The 20,015-nt window shown below is 38.1% G+C and overlaps 1 long non-coding RNA gene across 1 annotated transcript in view; it reads left to right on the top strand.

Annotated features, from left to right (window-relative positions):
- The first annotated feature begins 2,070 nt into the window (after positions 1-2,070).
- LOC126650976 (uncharacterized) overlaps positions 2,071-20,015 on the top strand; it is a 138,517-nt gene continuing 120,572 nt past the window's right edge. Inside the window, exon 1 of the long non-coding RNA XR_007631535.1 lies at positions 2,071-2,452. This is a non-coding gene — a long non-coding RNA (uncharacterized LOC126650976). The remainder of the gene's footprint in view (positions 2,453-20,015) is intronic.

Raw genomic sequence — 20,015 nt, 5'->3', positions numbered from 1 at the left:
CAGACTTTGAACTGTGGTTCTTAGCTGCAGCTTCCATATGACTTTCATTCAAAATACCTTGCCGATCCCACCATCAGGGCTGTGCTCTAGGTCTGTGTTCCACTGTCAGAACTGTTTCTGAGAGAGCATCTACCACCGGGAGATCTGTATATCTATTGCTGTCTCTTTCCTCACACTAGAACTCATTCTCTCTAACAGATCTGCTTGTTCTACTAAATAAAAAATAATTCAGTCCATCATTTGATCAAATGATCCCTATCAGTGCAGTGTAGCCATAACAACATGTGTCTAGAAGGTTTAATGTTGCTCTTTGGGACTTCTACTCTAGGGTATGGAGAACAAATGTAGACTGTCACAAATCCGAGCGAACAGCAGAAGGTTGTGGCAGGAAGATAATGCTCAGTAGTTTTAAGTTCACAGCCTCGAAACACAGTTTAACTGCATTCAGAAAGGCATGTCTGACTGCAGTCTGATTCCCAGCAAGTTCTTGTCAAGTTCTACTATTCTGTTTTGCTTTGGAAACCTCCTCCTATGTGTGATCCCTTCCCCACCCACCAAGCCTTTATGCTATTTTATCCCTGGAAAACAACCTAGATACAGTTACTACCAAAACCCAGCTGACAACCTAATGTTTACAAAGAGCTGTGTAATGCACCTATAAAGCTGGTATAAAAGTGTTGAGTAAATCCCTTCTGAGATTTGTAGCATATCTTGCTTCTGTCTGAGTTTCATTTGGAAAATATAAAGAAACTCTAACTTCAATAGAAGTCGATGTGAAATCTTCTGATTTTTGCAGAAAAAGTGGTGACAGCCAGAACATAACACAGCTCTTGGAGTTCAAAGTATCTACACTACAAATAACTACTTACTGTGTTGTTCACTTTGCATGAAACTCATCTCAATAAATGAACACGTTATTGGGGGAGACAAAGATGTAATTTGCTGCTCTTGCTGTATTTGGTTGTGTCTAGTCTGCAAAACTGTTTCTATCAGTCTTTTGAATCTGGTTTGGTTTATTTTGTGTGGAGCTTTTTCTGCCATTTCTGCTTTTCTCAGCATCAGAACCCCATGTTTTTCACCCTGTGTTCTTACCTCAAAGACTTTATTCTTGTTCAGCAGTTCTATTGCCTTTCTTAATAATTCTCTTAGCAGGATTCAGTTTATTTGTGGTGGTCACAAATTCGGGAAATTTGTGATGGTTACAAATCTGGGACCTAATTGGCTCTCTTTTTTTAGAATGCAACTCACATTACATCAGTAACAAAAGGATATTTATATATGCATAGCACTTTTCATCCTAAAGGGTTCTTTTTCATGTTAGTAGACATAGGACAATGGTTTGATCCAAGAAAAGACATGTAATCAAAGCTGTCTCTTGCAAAAAAAAAAGAAACCCACCTGGATTATTAGGATAAACCATAATTCTTAACCTTGCACTTCTCATTTTTGATTGTATAAACCCTGAATTACTATCTGTAGTATCACAGCTTTGACAGGAGTAGTAGAGAGGGTTCTTGTCCAGCATGGCAGCTGGCAAACTCTCTCACACATTGGAAATGAATGAAAATCTCCCACTACCCGTGCAGGCACACTAACTACATGGATATTGTATAAAAGGCAGGCATGATGTCTTTTGTCTACATTTAAAAAAAAAAAGTTACTACTGTGTTTTGTGAAAGGAAGAGTTCCAGTATGTTGATGTGATCTGGACCTGCTACCACAGTAAGATACTAAAGGACTGAGGAATAATATGGGCTTAACCAGCCACTCTCACTGGGGCACTCCAGGACACATGTGGTCACACAGATTTCTAAGTGCTTAGGAAAGTTTAGGGTTAAACAGTGAGATAGATAGTTAGTTTAGATGCCTCCAAGCTTGAATAGCATCTATCTGGGGGTATTTTGGAGTGCAGCTTTAGATTTAGGAACCTCCCTTCTGTTCAGGTCTTGCTGCAGGCATCAAAGTCATTAGTTGGAGCCAGCCCCAGAACCCCAGCTGGTACGCATCAGTAGAGATTAGATAAACTGAGAAGGATCACAGCACATGATCCTACTTGCTGCAGGCAGAAATAATCTGACTTGCTGTTGAGATGAGGTGCTCTAGAACAAGCAGATGAAGAGGATGCCTGACACAAAGTAGTATTATGGTGATATTTGGATATGAGCTTCTTTTCTAAGTGCACTGAAATGTGCACTTGCAGCCCAGAAAGCCAACTGTATCCTCAGCTGCATCACAAGCAGTGTGACCAACAAACTGAGGGAGATGATTCTGCCCCTCTACTCCACCCTTGTGAGACCCCACCTGGAGTACTAAGTCCAACTCTGAGGTCTTCATCATAAGAAGGACCACGACCTGCTGGAGCCACAAAGATGATCAGAGGGATGGAACACCTCTCCTATGAAGTTCGGCTGAGGGAGCTGGGGTTGTTCAGCCTGGAGAAGAGAAGGATCTGGTAAGACTTTATTGCAGACTTCTAGAATTTAAAGAGGGTTTATAAGAAAGACTTTCTAGAAGGGGCTGTTGTGGTAGAACAGGAGGTGATTGTTTAAAACTAGAAGAGGGTAGATTTAGACGAGATATAAGGAAGAGCTTCTTTACTGTGAGGGTGGTGAGACAGTGGAAGAGGTTGCTCAGAGAAGGTGTGGATGCCACATCACTGGAAGTGTTCAAGGCCAGGTTGGGATGGAGTGCTGAGTAACCTGGTCTAATGGAGGGTATCTCTGCCCATGAAACTAGATTGTCTTTCAGGACCCTTCCTACCCAAACTGTTTTATGACTCTAAACCAGCAAAAATCTGGAAAAATTGATGGTTGTTTTATGTCTTTGATTTTTGAATTTATCTCATAAGAATTTCTAAAAATTGTTACTGGCTCGAATGTTAACAATTTTTACCCGTAGCATCTCCCTTGCCTGTGCTTCTTACCTTGTTTTTTTTATATTTACCTTTATATTCCTATATTTGTAACAAACTTAGCACAGAAGTCATAAGCTCTAGCAGCTGTAACAAAGTGTCAGAATGAACCAAAAGGAACGGAGTAGTATACTGAGAAAAGATTCTCTGGAGCCTGAACACTTCCCAGTGTACAATCCAACACTCCAATATAAGGCAGGAAAGCGCATCTCTTCAGGTCCCTATGATGCACTTGCTGTGGGAGTTCAGTTCTCCTGGGCTGACCACCAAGCACTTCCTCCAAGCAGAAAAGTTTATTGTGAAAATAAAGTGATATGAATTCTTTTTTATTTCTCTTTCTGGAATAATCAAGTGACTTCTTATATTATAGAGTTAATCCAAACTTGTTAGTCCTTTAAGAAGCCCTTCTTGGATGACAGCCCAGGATAGCACTATTTTCCATGGCCAAGACATAAAGCTTGAATAATTTAAAGTGTGAAGGATAGAAAAGAAATGTTCACACACTGCACTATAAATACAGAAAATATCATCAGGCTTTCAGCCAAATGCCGTGGTGCACCAGAAATGCTTATGCCAAATATGCATAATAATTCTTGTTAATGCTAAATGGAACTGCTGTTACTAATCATATTTAGTTTGGAAGAGATCAGCAGAGAGTAACCATTCCCTGAAAAATGCACAGACTTTGGTCTCAGGATTGTGCAAGCTTTCTGAGTTCATATTACAGATACAGTTTATTAGGTGGTATTGTTTTTGAGTATGATTTTTTTTTTCATTGGAAAATGCAGTTTGTTAAAAAAGTCAATTTCTTTTTATCAAGTTCTTCTCTTAGAACTCATGTGGTTTGTATACACAGTTAAATATTCTCTAGCTCAGGGTAATTTAATAGCCTGCTGCTAGAAATCAGGGGCTAGGTTAATTACATGGAAGATGAAGACCATAAGTTCAAATCTTTTGTAGTAATTGATGTGACTTATGTTCCATGCAGGTACCATAACAACCACATTTTCTGAAACCTTGTTTTTCTAGTAGCTTCTGCTGGTAATGATTCCTCCCATCAAGAGGAAATTTTTCTGAACCCTTATCTTCAAGTTTTGCTGTACCAGTTTCTGACCTTGAATTCTGGGCCCAGTGGAATAGAATAGGGAAGATGTTCCATCTAAGATGTTTGTGGGAAATTAGAATAACAGAAGTGTAAAAAATGTGCTTAAATGAAGTACAATGGCATGTGTTTAGGGACCAGGACAGAATTTACTCTTGATAACTATAGCATGTTAAATGACAGATGAGATAAAAGACACTAATTCAGCCTTTTCTTACTTTGTACATGCTCTGTGATAATTTGTGTAGCCTGAGTCTCCATATCTCAAACTCCTTGCACCCTAAGCTGTAGTAAGCACAACAATGACCTCACCAGGCTTCATCCTATCCCCAGATCCTCCACTCTTTCTCTATGCTGGGGCTTCCTGTGAATCTGACTTGTGCAACTCCTATATCATTGGATTCTTTTCACTCCCAGGCCTCTTTTCTCACCATTAGCAAATCCTACACCTGACTGTCTCAACAGCATAACCTCAGTGAAGTTCCTTCTTTGAGTGCAGCCTGGACCCATGACAGCTTTCCCATCACCAGTAATTAATTGTTCCTTCTTTTCTACAGAGATGAGTCTAGTCTTGCTACGGTGCTTGTATAGCCATATTATCCACTTGCACCTTGTCTTGTCATCCCTGAAAATGAAGGGAAACAGAAATGGGAGAAAAATCCACACTTAGCCTGTCAGATGATTGCTGCCAGTGTGTCCATGGCTGTACTGCCTTTTTTTAATCCCACTTGCCTTTTGTTCTTTTGCCCCCAATGGCTCCATCTAAAGGCTGTGCTATTCCCGTAACTGCTAGGAAGGAGGCAGCTTCTGTAAGAGGGGAAGGAAAGAGAAGAAGAAAGGATAACAATGGATGGATATTTTTCTCTTTTTTTCTTCCATATTGCCAGCCTCAGATTTGAGCAATATTGCTCAGTTCATTGAAAGATGAACTGAGGAGGCAACTGAGGAGGATTTGTCATAGGTATTGGAGATGGTATTTCCAGCAGAGGCATGAGCGAACTTATGCCATTTTACAAGGCTCTGCTGATCACTCCTTGATAAACTACAGCCATGGTCATTCCTATTGAAAAGAGGTAATCCAAACTGGAAGAAGCACAAGGTAGGAATTGTTGTATGGTCAAGGAGGATAAGATGCTGTTCAGGAGAATGTTAAGAGTATGTGTACACTGTGCAGTGCAGTGCTGAGCAGAGACCTGAGTAGCGATGATACCGTTCTAAATTTAAAAGCAATAGATTGATGTCAGCAATTTTTTGTAGCCAGTTTAGCTGTGCTGAGTGGCAGCTCTAATTAGCACAGGAACACTGCTGTGCTAATGCAAATATGCAGGACTAAGCAAGTATGGATGAGCTGAGCCAGGTGAATGCACTGCTCTGCTTCAGGCTAGCCCTATTGCATAGTTTATATCCTGAAATAGCTTGTCTTGCACAGCCTACCAGACACTGCAGGGAGAATTGTTTGCTCTTCATGCTTAGGTGGGAAGGCATTAGAAAAATGGAGAGATTAAGTGAGCTAAAGAGTAGGTTTGGCAGAAAAACAAATTGGGAAGGAATTTTTTACATTTAATTTTGTATTTTAAGAGGTGATTAAGGACCTCCAAATGGTGAAAATTGTTTCAGAATTAATATAAATATAAGAATTCCAGGGGAAAAAAAAGTCCAAGAAATATAAAAGTGAAGGGACAGAACACTACAGCAATGTCAGTGGTTCTGTTCACTTGAAAGGTGCTTAATGAAGTCTAAAACAGCTGTGTCAGGTGCTCTGATAGGAGTCTAAATCCTGCTATATCAAAGGTTTTGCTTCTGTTCTCCCCTCTTCCCCACTTTTAAGTGGTTTCTAGTTCATCTGTTTGGACAGATAGGTTTCTTAAAAGGAAGTGACAGCAGACTTTTGACATTACAGTGATTTCTGCAGTAAGCATCCAGTGTGAAACAACTCTGAAATATGAAGGCAGTGGTTGCTTACTTGTCTCTTTTGAAAATAATGCTAATTAAAATTTAAATTTGAACATTTAATGGTTACTTGTTAAAGAAATGAGTGAGAAAATTGTTATGTTTGAAACCCAGACAGGAAATTTCTGCAGGGAGGAAAATGAAAAGGGTAAAAAGTAACAACAGTCAGAGGGAAAAAGAAGAGGGGAAGAGGAAAGTGTAGCTCTGTTAATAGTCCTAAAGGTGATCTCATTTTCAGTATGATCCTGAATGCTGTAATAAGATACTTAAGACATTAGAAATATAATGAACTTTCACAGTTAAATATTAGAAATAAAATGAAATTACATAGGTCTGTATGAACGAGTGCAATCTACTTTCGAATAGCATTTTGAAGTCTGTTGCTCTAGTTTTGTACCAAAACCAGCAGAAAATAATTGAAATATTTGAAATTTGGGATTCTCTGCTGGCTGAGTTTGGCACTGAAAGTGGGCATTCTCTGCTGTGCTTGAAAAGCTGAAGTTTGTTGCTCCTTTCCAAGTCATTTTCCAGTGATGGTAAATAGCAGAAGTTCTGGCATTTCACTTGAAGTCTTTACTTAGAGTCAGACGTGAGGCTTAAAGGTGCCTTCAACCACTCAAGGTCATAAATGCCCAGAAGAAATATGGCCTATTGTATTTGCACTGTGAGTCCTAGAGCAGATCTCATTTCTTGGTACGGACAATCAGAAATAAAACAGTTCACTTGGTTATTAAAATCCATACCAAAAAGCCTTTATGCATTGTAACATTTAATGAGTGGCAATAAATTAAGTTGGAGAAGGGAAAGAGATAATACATCTGAGATAAAATTTTCTACTGGCTACCATGACCTCATTTTGATGCAGATTTGATTCAGTTTTCAAATCTTTGTGCAATGATGATCTATTTCAGATACTGTGTAAACCAAGACTTGATTATTTTCTGTACAATATTTAAGAGAAGCCAGAGGCCAGAAAAGAGAAATTCTGTTAATTTAAAAAAAAAATATATTCTTACCTTCACAGTTATTGAATATCTATTTAGAAAAGAAAAGAAAAACAGCCACATAGCCAGACAATTAGATTTTCATGATCAAAGATAAGTATGAAGGAGCTAAATCCGGTAATTGGTGTCTCTGGCAAAAGTAGTGGTTGGAAGATATGCTTTCTTCAATCGGGGAAAGTGGTATTTCAGAAAGAGTGCTACTTCCACCTTTTCTCCTCTTTACACCTTTGCCAAGAAAGTAGGCAAAAAATAGACTAGATCTAAAGAAATTTGCAAGAATGGTGTTGATAGAAGCATGTTTTAAAGACAAATCAGAAGCAAAGAAGAAAATCTAGAGTTCAAGTCTTATTTGTATACTTCTCTGCCACAAGCAAGTTTGTTGTTTGTTTTTGGTTTTTTTGTGGGTTTTTTTCCTCAGTAACAGTATTTAAGTCTTTACCAAAACTTTTAAGAATATCTATGAAAATCAAAGTGAAAGTGGTGCTGTGATACCTGGTTCTCTTTCTGAATATTTACAAATTGAATTGATAGGATATCCATCAACAAATAGGTAAGAGTGACTTGAAAGACGCACATTAAAACTATGAGAGAAATGGATGGTAGGTAAACGCTTGTTTACTTGCAGTTGGTTATGGACCATTAGTGGTCTTGTTAAAAATCTGGCCTTAGTGAGTCTGGCAATCCTCCTTTGTAGGTGGAAAAATTAGTAGATTTGTTTAAAGCCAATAGCTGGAAAATTAACATGCAGAACCTAGAAAATACTGAATAGGAAAATGCAGATGATGTAGCAGAATCCACGATCTATGTTTTTCTCCATGTAGTCTGGGTGTGCATGTTCTATTTTTCAAAGGGTGAAGGTGAAACAAACTGAAACCTGTTCATTACCAATTACTGTCAGAACAAGTAAATGACTGTACCCAGATTATGTTTGCTGGACAGTAAGGGCAAGAACAAAGATAACACTTCTCTCCCAGACTGCATTCATGGATTATCATAATCTAAACCCAACCACAGTAGTTCATTATCTCAAATATGCAAATTATTATTTTATGGTCACTGAATGCAATTCTCCTTCCCCAACAAAACAGGTCTTAAACAACTGTGCCCTTGATACTTCACATGGATACTATGGAAAATTCTCTGCAGTTTGAGAATAACCTCCTTTGTTTAAAATGCTTAAAAACAGATAGTAAAAAGTTCCAGTAAAGGACATCCGAAATTGTTTGCAACTTTCCTTTTTGATTTTCAGTATATGGTAATTTCCTTCTTGTTTGGTAAGTCTGAATTCCAAACGCATTTCATATTGGCTAGTGATGGACATTGTTTGACAGTGTTTTACTCCCTTTCCTCATGGCAAATAGGAGGTGGTAAGGACTTTAATTTCACTGACTTTCTTCAGAGAGCTCAGCCTTTCAAAATAATTTAGTTGTTCTTTACCAAAAGCTCATTCAGTCCCTTAAATCCTCCACATAAGAATAGGATGTGGAGTTTTCACAGTGTCCAAGTGCTGTTTATAGTTGCAGAGAAGTAGAAATCAACTATTGCCTCGGAAAAGACCCTTTTATTCCCAGTGTGGCTAAAGACTTGAAACAATGACATGGCATTTTTACAAGATTATTACATACCTGATTCATAAGTCCCCTGGCCACTGTCTCACAGTGTAATCTGGAGTAACACCAATACTCCGAAGCATGGAATTGACTCATTTAATCAGTATTTTTCTGCTCAGGTGCATCCTGCAACTTTATGTACAAATACAGTATGAAGTAAGAAAGTGCTTCTCTATGCAGAGAAATAATTTTTATATCAAGAACATGTTAGTCATCTATACCAGAAATCAGTATTCTAGGTAACCTGTGTCTCCATATTACTTTAGCTAATGTGACTACAGAAGAACATGAGATTGTGAAATGAGGGTTGAATTAAACATGCATAGATACACTTGTACTGGTTTGATGATTATTACAGAAGTGAGAAAGTCCTAGTCCCTACAAGACTTTTCATTAGGTTACCACAGTTTACAGTATGTAATTGCCTCCAGCCTGCCTTGTTCCACAGAAACTGTGTCATTGTCTTCTGACTTAAAGCCTTTAAAGGTGTTGAGGTTAATACAAGATAACAAAGGCAAGAATGAGCAAAAGCCATACAAAGCCTTTTACTACACAGTATCCATGCTTTCCCCCTTTCCTGTCTTCTCACTGAGTGTTTTTTAATTTCCTACAATTTCTTTATTGTGTGATTCCTCTCTTGTTTGAAACCTTGTCTGTATCCCTGGCTTGACTTATCCCCAAAACTATGTGCCTGAGGCCTCAGTACTGTGCCATAAAAATCTTACATGTTCACTACATTTTTGGTAGCAGTTATATAATTGCAGAACATGATTTTTACATCCATAACTCAGGCCCAAGGTGAATAAAATCCTTTCAAAAGGCAGACTGGGATTAATAAAAATCCAGCAACAGAACATCTTGCCAATACTGTAGGAAAAAAGGTCACAACCTGTCTATGCAATAGGCAGAGTATTCATAATAATTTCCTTAAATCAAAGTCACTTAAATCAGTATATATTCATGAGACCTACATATGCAAAACTGTTGGTTACATATTTTGTATTCTAAGAAACTTTCTGCCACTTCTGAAGCAATGAATAGGAACCAGCCACACACAGTGTAATAACTGGAGAAATGTGTGATGTCAAGTACAATTCACATTAATAGGCACCAGAGCTATTGCAGTATGAATGACACTAGTCTTGTGCCTTCTGTGTGAAGCCCTGTACAGGCCATTCCTGGCTTTAGGTGGTATTGCCCAGTCTAGCTGTGTTTCAGCTTCACCTCAAACTCAAAGTCCATTTGCCCCAGACACAGAAGAAGGGAGGGCTGAAGCTGGAAGGAAGTTGTGCTCTCTTCCTTCCTTGCTGGCAGCATTGCCCTTCCCGCCTAATAGTGTGCTAGCATAGCTGTGAGGTGCTTGTGCTCCGTGACTCTGAGAGGGAATTGCAATATATGAACACCACCTTAGATGCAGAAGGCTGTTATCACTGAAGGCAAAGGAGTGTTCTAACAAAGGGTCACTGCATACTTTACTATTCCCATGACAAGTGCCACTGTGCTTTGCAGGAGATGGGGTACTAGGCCAAGTGGAACTTTGGTCTGATCCACTATGACCACTGTTAAATAACAGCTTATACACAGGGCAGCACAAGAGGTGATACCAAATAAATAGGAACAGATCTTGATCTAGGAGTGAGGAATTGTGAAATTCTGCATTGAGACATGTAAAAAAACAAGGTCCAACACCTAAGTCATCACAAAAGAGAGAGAGGTGCTACTAGCCCCTCTGTGCTGTTACTTTGTGTCCCCAGGCTGACTGTGACCTGTATCTGTCTGGATGTTGAGATGTTGAAGGTGCATCAGAACAGAATTCTGTAGTCTCTTAGGTGTGCAGTGCATGGGTGGCCTCTGTTCATGGTTCTTCACTGCCTGTAACTCATATTAATTCATAGTAGCTATTATTGCTACAGAATCAGCTCTGCCATAAGTGACTCCAGAACATCCAGAGAGGAAGATCTAACTTTTCTTCTTCCACCAATATCAGTATAAAGAACCTGACTGTATCAACAGACTGGAAAATACTGTCTCTTGCCCTACATGTTCAATCTTCACCAGACACTAATTTTCATGTGAGTGACCTTCTCTCCTGGATGGATCAACTTTAATTCTTTGTGATTTTTCTGTTAAATGTTGGATGTTGCAAACGACAGGGTTTTTCTCCTACACTGGTTAAAGCATGTGATAGCCTGTTAGGCCACACTTCCTGCCACATTTTCACTCCTCACAGTCTCTATAGTGTCAGGTTGTCACAGCAAATAAAGCTTTTGCAACACCTTACTGAAGAAGTGTTATGGGGCTTTTTTTTTTTTTTTTTTTTTTTTACATTTGGGGAAGGTTAAATCAGGTAACAGCTACCATAGGAGACCTACTTAAGAAACTATCAACTGCTATCTATCACGGTTGCAGGATGTCCTTTAAACTGATCTCAAGATGCACAGCCACCCACTGATCACCTGAAAAAGATACTTTACTTATCATTTGGTTATGTCAGTTTTGGCCTGTAAGTAGTGCCACTAGGATTGAAAATGCATCTAACATATTTTCTGAGGCATTTATAGCCTTTGTTCTTTACAGAAGGTTCAGCTGAAACTGATTTTAGGGTCTCATTAAGCAAAGCCCTGGTTCTTTCTTTTGAAGAGGTTATGTGTTCCATTCCATTATACCCAGTGTTAAAGGAGAAACTACTGCCTGAGCATTCTCACTTTAACACCCAGTTTATGCCAGTTAGAGAGTGCATCCGGTAAAAATCAGGCATAGACTTTCCTTTTACTTTCACTTCATCTTACAGTAATTGTATTCCTGATCTAATGTGTGGATTTTTTGATCATCTTTTTTTTCAAACTGGCTTATGAATAATTTCAGTAACATAGTCCAAGAAAAGGAGCTTTCACCTCACCTGAACCTAACAGTCAGATACCAACTTCTCCTTCTAAGCTGCTTAATCTGTTCCTGTGTCTCTGTAACCTCCAAGGACAACACAAGTGGCATGGATGTGAGATGCAAGTGAGATCACAATCCCCTTGTGATTCCCATTGCATATTCCGCCCATTCCAAGTTTTTCTCTGAAGAAGAGGACTTCTCTGACTGCTGAAGCATGTAACCTGCTTGCCTGAGCCTAGTAGGAGGGCAGAGGGCAATTGTCAAGATAAAAGTTGTATTGTTGCACTGTGATAAGCATTGTGTTTTATTTAAAACTGAGAAAAACATTATTTGCGTAACTATAATTTAGCTAGTGCACCTCAATAGTTTGCGTAGGGATTACCACCTATGAAAAGATATCACAGCTGTGGTTCTACCCTCTTCTCACCTCAGATTCTCACCTACAGCTTCATGTCTGGATTGGGACACCTTGTAGCAATTTACAAGCAGCTGAGCCAAGAGAAGTGCAAAGAAAGACAGAAATATTGAAAATGAGAAACTGGGGTGTGTGTAGTGCAGCAAGCTGTGTAGTGGACTATATTATTCCATACATGAAAATCTTTGATATTTGATGACACTAGTCAGGCTAAAACTTCAACATAAATTTTGCATTTGCAGATTTGATTTTTTTTTAAATGAAATAAACCACTGTGTACATAAAAATTACAATTGTCACAGGCAAAGCTAAAACCGTCTCACTGCTGATAAACAAAGAAACACACAAAAACTGACTTGTGGAATCACCTGCTTTCTAAAATAAGCTTCCAAATGGCTGAGTGTTTATGTGTGTTAGCCCATTGAAAATTTCTTCTTGGGACTGAGGGTATTTCTGATGCATTCCCTTATGGCCCATTGATTCTCGGGAGCGTATTTAAAGACCTTAGTAAATTTCTCCTTTGGGTACGCTCCAGAGACAACTCTCAAATGCTTCCAGCTTCTCAAATACTCAAAGTAATCTTAGCTCATTCTCTGTGCCTCAGTGATGATTATTTCTATGCCATTTTAAAGTCTGCCCTACATTTTGTCTTCAGCCTTTCAGCCTCCTTTTTTTAGGCATAGAATTTTTTTTTTTTAATGGGAAAAAATGTGGGTTTGTTTACTATCTTTTCACTCTAATACCTGCAACTTTTGCTTAGTTAGAAAAAAAATAAAGTAAATCAGTGCTCTGACAGAGTTATTCAGACAGTTTGATCAGTTGAACCTGTCAGGAAAGAAGCCATCAAGAATCCATTATTAAGAATCCATTATTTTCCTGCACAGTAATTAGAGTGAATGAGACAGAAACACATAAGAGAGTCCCACAATCAATGACTGGGACTTGCAAGTGTCTGGAACACAAACTGAACACAGAAAATTCAAAAGACTTCCCATGGTACATGCCAAGAGTGAGATCTGGTTAGATTTAAAGTAGTGGTTTAAATAGAATTTTTAGTTCACAGTGGGTTGGTTTTAGATTATGCTTTCTTGGCTTACATTTTATTTGAACAGAATTAGCTTCTCCCAATAATACTCTTTTCTGAAATGACCTAAATTTGAAAAGTCAGTAGCAATAGGAAGTATCATTGGAAGACAAAAACATGTAAAAATACTAAATTAAGTTTTCTTGCATAAATCCCCAACAATTCCCTTTTTGTATTTTATTTTATGTTATTTACAAAATTTGTTACTAGACATGATGGAGTGTACATTTAATTCCATCATCAGTGATGTGTAAAATTTGCTGCTATCACTCACATTACTAGACAATTTTACTGCAGAGAACGGAAGATAATTGGTACTTCAGGCAGGCCACAAATCTTTTCTGGCAGCAGTGTACCACTCACAGTACATTGATTGCAAAAATTAGTTAATTCAAGAGGAATATTATATTCCTTGAGTCCTGGCATAAATCTCTCCAAATTCTGCAGGCATTACTGCCATCAAGTTAAAAGATAGATTTCTGCCAGCCTACTTGATTCTCTGTGCTCCTCCTGATTTAGATGCTACTCACTCCAACACCTCTTCTAAAGCTGATATATATTGCCTGTTAAGTCCACCAGAATGGACTTTAAATGGCAGGATTCAGTAATATTGGGCTAATCTGTTGCTTTTATTTACCGATCTTTTTAGGGTTGTAAATCCCCAACTGCATGGTATTTTCTACTTCATTACCTTTGTAACTGAAAACTAATGAGACTGCAGTGTTTGTGCATTGATGAGAATCAGTTTTTCTGTACATTTGCGATGCTCTTCATTTTTGGTGTTAGGGAAATGAGGTTAAAATTTCTCTTACAAACCTAAGAAATTTCTTCAGTGTTCACTCAATGAAGGTTCATCTGGATTTGATATAATAATTACCCACACAACCTTATGTTTATAAAATTTTCCAAATTTTGTACTTCAAGCATCATTGTAAATATATATAATTTTTCGGACATACATGATCTTCAAGAAGATAACACAAGATGCATAGGTTTTGGACCAATTAAAATTTCTTTTATGTGAAACATGGCGTGTGCAGTGCTTCAGTTGAGGAGGTTTCAGAAAAAAATTAAGTGTATTGTTGTGGCACACCTGCATGTGGAACTTTGGCTCTGCCTAAGACACTCAAACCTCTGCCAATCCTTGTGGACTTGGATCTAAACTCCAGGTGATGTAACTGCAGATGAAATAATTGTGGTCATCTGTGTATTTTTGGTCCACAATTCTGAGCATAAGCAAATAGGTACAGCCTATTTTGAGGGGTCAAGCTGAATTGAACCAATAGCACTAACAGAACAAGTGCATGACCAAGACTTCAGATTTTGAACTGAAAGAGATTCCCATTGAGACTTATTTCTGGCTAGCACAGGAAATATACTCACACTAATCCCCATAAAAATACCCATCTAGGAAAATGCAGTTATGAACATGAAAGGTAGAATTTAGAATTTTGGCTTCCTCTGATTGAACTTGTATTCAAAGCAAATAGGCAGGGAGATTAACAGGTGTTTTTTTGGGGGTTGTTGTTGTTGTTTGTTTGTTTGTGGGATTTGTTTGTTTGTTTGTTTTTCCAGTAGATAACAGTGCAGGAGCCATGGGAATTGTAACGTAAGAGAAAGAGGCTCTTGCATAAGACATTTGAATCGATTGTTGCATAGAGGTTCATCGGAAGCAGTGCAAGCACATTGATACAACATAGAGAGTGAATGAAAGGGTTGTTGTTAAACTCAGCTCTTTGGTGATTGCTGATGAATAAAAGCTTCTGCACAAAAGAAGAGAGTAGGTATAATCACCATCACACCTAAAACTTGTAAACCCATGGAGAATAACTGAAAAAGAACTGAGCATATTATTCTTGCAAAAAATTTAAAATTAATAGGCAGTCTGAAAATAGTTTTGATAGCAATTGTTTTGGAAATGCCTGATTTTCCCATTAGTTTTCCATTAATTCTGGAAAAATATGCCTTTTTGAGATTGTATTTTTGAACTGCACATAGTAACTACATGCTTTAAAAAGATGTATAAGTGATGTGTATAAAAGAATATAAAAAGACATTGAAAACCATACATGAATATGTAAATTCTTAAAGCTGGTGAGACATTCTGGTCAATTTAGGGAGGTAACAGAGGCACAGATCAGACAAGGAATTGCAAGACCCTAAGCTAACAGGGAAAGAAAAGCTGAAGACTGAAATCAGCCCAGTAAATTGTGCTTCTTGTGAGAAACGCCACAAGGTGAAGAGCTGCCTCGTATTTGGAAAAAATCAAGGCAAATTCATTAACAGCTTTTAGTAAGTTCTGACAATTTGTGCTCAAAGCATGAACAACGAACGACAACAGTATCAATGCAGATAAGGAGTCTCGGGGGAGTAATGGACAGTTTTGGACAGAGTTGGAGATCAGTACTCAAGTCACCACAATCATGAAAAATATTAGTACTGTAGGAGAAACACTGATAGTGCCAGATAAGTGGGAACAGCTCAAGATTTTCCTTATATTCAGCCTTACTACAGTAAACCCCACTGAGTAAGCATATGAAAAAAATGCATGAGTAAATAACAAATGTCTGAAGCTTCAGCTCCTAAAACTGCATAACATAAAATGTATAATTCATTAAAATATGCAACTTTTGGGAAAGCAGAAAATTCAAACAACTGAAGAAAATATCAGAAATGGGTTCCAGGATGTGGAGAATCTTTCTAAAGAGAAGATAATAGAGGAGGAGAAGCCTATTTACAAGACCTTCAAAAATTCTAGATTCAAAAACAAAGGAAGAGAAAAAAGGGAGAGAGGTCACTTCCCTCAAAATCACAGAACAAGCAAGGTAACCAAGAGAGATGACATTACATATCAGTCACTACAGACATAAGAATGACTACTTCTTTCCTATCTATTCACTGCAAACAGCAAACTGAATATATACAGATATGAACAGTTTTAACCAGTTAAACATGGGCATTGTTACATGTTTTTTCTGGTGCATGCATCAACCTCGGAAAAGTATTTGGTATAAACAGATTTTGGCCAGTAACCTTAAGAAACAGAGCAAACTTTCTTGTTAGGAAATGCTGTTTCTACACACTGTCTTCTGGGATTTGTTTGGCACCTGACTTTTTTTCAGTAGAAAATAAAGAACACCTTTGACAGCATAGGGAGTGAGTCTTGACAGGCTATCTTTTGATTTGTGGATATGCTGTACCAGAGCATGACCACAGGCTTCAAGTAGCTTTGAATAGAATGCAAAACATAAACAAAAATGTAAATTATATGTATTAGTAATAACATTCCCAGAAGCAAGGTGCTGAGGAAGGTCATTGTACTTGCACATAATGATCCTTATGATTTTTTTTTTTAATGATTCCCAGGCATGGTCATGAGCAATGTAGGGAAATTAGTACCTATTGTAAATGCTCAGGTGCCTTTTAGTGTGGAGGTGGAACTGTGTTCACAGGACCCAAATGCAAATAGAGCTGAATGAAACTAAGGTATTAAAGAAACTAAATTTGTTGTCCTTGGGAAGTGTAAGACTAAACTATTTATGATACAGATGGCAGCATGATCAGAACTGGTGACTAGCAATGTAATTGCTGAGTATCTCATACTTAATCCATGAGTTTGAGAAATTTTGTGCTATTCATAGAGGTTCACGTTTGCTGAAGCTGTCAATAAATAACTTATGGTCCTTGACAAAAAGATGCCTGATATGTTCTCTAAATAGAATATAGACATGGGATATTGTAGCTAAAGTAGAAAGTATAAGAAATGAGAAAACTTCCAACCTAGATTCTAGGAGTATCAATATCCCTTTCAAAGAACTGTTCTATCTGGGACAAAAAGGGAAAAGAGGCTTCCAATACTAATGCTGAGAATAGGGAGTCTGATATATGTATACGAAATTGTTCCTAGTGTAAGATTTCGAAAACACTCTGGGCCTTCTTTACTTGTTTAGGAGGAATTTTCAAGACTAGGATGTAATCATTAAAATGTTGCACAACAACATTGAAAAAAAATTACACAAAGTTCATTTGAGGACCAAAAAGTAAATGGAAGAACACCACTTAGGACACTTTGAGCCCTTGTACCCGCAAAACCAGAAGTGTAATCCAGCCAAATTTCCATATTGATAGCATAACAAAAATAAAATACTGAAGGATATTTTAATTTCTGTGAGGTAGCCTTTGCAGAATGTGCTACAGTTAAATAGGGACTTATGCATACTCATTTTCTCTAGAGATGATGTACCTCAAGCGATGATGTTTTACAATTGGGTGATCATTTGTGTGGCAGTGAAATTAGGCATTCTGCAATTAGATGTATATATAAATGTATTACTGCTAATCTGTGTTGTGTTCAGTCCAATGACTTGATGGAAAAGAGTGTCAAAATATTAAGCATATGCACAAAAGATTGCCAAATCAACATGGCTGAACTGCAGGACATGCCTCTGCACACCAGATCACTTAGCTATTGTCAAACTGAAGCCACCATTTAGAAATCTGCAGAATCATAGAGGATGTAATACTCAAAGTAGTGTCTGAACTTAGTTGCAGGTCTTTGTTTTAGATTGAGGATTCAATGTTAATTAATATTAATATTGTTAATATTATGATTGACTATCCATTATGATTGGACAGATGACTTGAGAAAGACACTCTTGAAATAGCCAAGCCTAGTGACTGGTAAAAGTGCAGAAGCTTGTAATAAACATTTCCAACCAAGCAATCCCAAACACCATGAACATTAGCAATAAGAAACATAACATGAAACAAAAGTGATTTTCTTTGTCATTTTTTGTCTTCATATAGCAAAAATGTCCTTACAAGCTGACAAATAGTAATGCTGTTAATCACAGAAAGTATAGACTAGGAAGCCTCTTATTTCATATCACCTCTCTGTGTAGGGACAAGTGAATTCTTGTCTGACTGTTATTGTGTGCCAAGTTCAATTTTTACTCTTTTGCATGGCCTAGTCTTTGAGAGGTAGTTCTTTCCTGTTAGTTCCAGCACTCCAAATGACTTATTGATCCCTAGATGAAATTCTAGCTGCTCATTTGCAGTTTCATCATTGTGCACTACCCCAGTGTTCAGATTCTTGAGATCTGCAGAGGCACTTCCCACTCCTTACTGTAACTTGCAGAGATGCTTTTAATACTGAACACAAATCCTGCAAGAAATAGCAGCCTCTGTGCTACCTTAGACACAGAGTATGTTTTAGTTTCCTCAGGGCAGCAGTGGAATGGTTGAGTGCAATTGCATTGGCAGATGCCTTTTGTTCTCTGCTTCGAGGCCTTTCTTGTTTTGTGGCTGTGGCTCAGTGAAGTGAGAGGAATGTCTTCCCCAACATGCACAGTTTTCCAGTGGCTCAGATAAAGCCAATGAGCAAACACACACTTCAGGGTAAATAGTGTCTTCACAAATATATGTCAGTTTTTGTTCTCTTTCATGTGCAGAAACCAAAGATGAAGTGACAGATTGGCTAGACATTCAAAATGTGCTGATTTTCTCTGCAACCTGAAACAGCAGAGCCAGGCAGGAGGAAGGTTGCAATCAGTTGTAACAGGAGCACTACAGAGCTAGTGCACAGCATGTTTATTCATACACCCTTCTTTAATGTAGTGCAACATAAAATATATTGAACTTTACAAGTTGTTTTCTTCCCTCAGGGTCAAAACGTCTTTTACATTCATTAAGTACTTCTACAAACTAAAAGGCAACTTTCTCTGGAGTAGGAAATGAAAGCTAAATAGGGCAGGTAGCAAAGAAAAATGCTGTACACAGACGAAGCTCAAGAGTCCTTTAGGACTTAAAAACTTCTTTTGAGTGCCGTGTTCATGTGCAGTAGAAAACTTATCTTAACAGAGGCACATTTTGAGTGTTAAAACCCCCTGTTGATCAAGGGCAAAAAGAAATTATTAGGGGATTCCTAAAGCATCACTAGATTCTGCTAAGGAGTTCTTCTTGATGTGTAGATGGCAAGTTAGTTCCCTAACCCCTTTACAATCAAGGTTAGTAGAGGCACACCTCATTAACCTGAATAAACTATTAAGAAGCAGCAGAAAAGAAAGAGCCCTAAGGTTGATTGTCCTTCAGTTATTGCAGCTTTCCTGCTAAGAGTAAAATTAAAAAGATGAAAATGCAATTAAAGCCCTACCCACGCTAGCAAGTTGAACCCTTTACTTTGAATTTTTCCCTTAGGTTTTTTATTTGGTCACTATAGTTCATATCAACTTAAATTAACCCTGGAGACACTACTTATTCTCTGTCTGAAAACTAGAAAATCATTGCATCATCCAGATTTCTAGTTTCGCTTTCTATTTCACTTGCCACCTGCTGTGGCCAGTAGTAATGGGCAAGAGATTCTAAAGTGGGACCAAGGAAAGTTCAGGAAATACAGTGGCAATAACAGAGGAGCTGGGTCTGTGTTCTTACTCTGGCAGAGGAGGTGTAATCACATAGTAACAGCCCTCAAGTTGAGCTGTTCTATGAAAACACTTCAGTAGCTGCTACTAAGTGTGGTGAAATAGATTTTTGGTGTTGGGGAACTGGATTATGTTTGAAATTTTGTTTCCATTGATTGATCCTCTACATACTCTGGTGAGAAGAACTACCTCCCCTTGATATTCTGAAGTATGTTACTTGTTGAGTTTTATCTTTGGCTGTTTGTTCCATATAGGCAGATTATGAGGTAGTCACTGGCAGGTGTTTATACCTGAGATTGTAGAGAGCCAGTGAGGAGACTGGAGTGCCATAATTTCAGGCCAGAAAAATTTCTCTACTCTGAGTAGGCTAAAACTATGATCTCTTATGTTGTTTAAGCAATGGCAAAAGTGGATTAGATCACATGTGATGTAGTATGATAAAGCATTCATGCTGCTTAATGTCTTTGGAAATGTGGTAGTATTAACAACCAAACTGCTGTCCAACCGCCCCAGCCTTTTTAATGTTTTGTAGAATCATAGAATCACAGAATATGCTGAGTTGGAAGGAACCCAGAACCATCACTGAGTCCAATGCAGGACACCCCAAGAGTTACACCATGTGCCTTAGAGTATTGTC

The sequence above is a fragment of the Myiozetetes cayanensis genome, unplaced genomic scaffold, assembly GCF_022539395.1.
Source record: "Myiozetetes cayanensis isolate MyiCay16 unplaced genomic scaffold, myiCay2020 scf6-25, whole genome shotgun sequence".
Lineage (NCBI taxonomy): Eukaryota > Metazoa > Chordata > Aves > Passeriformes > Tyrannidae > Myiozetetes > Myiozetetes cayanensis.
The sequence above is the reverse complement of the archived record's forward strand: the minus strand, read 5'-3'. Positions and strand labels throughout refer to the sequence as shown.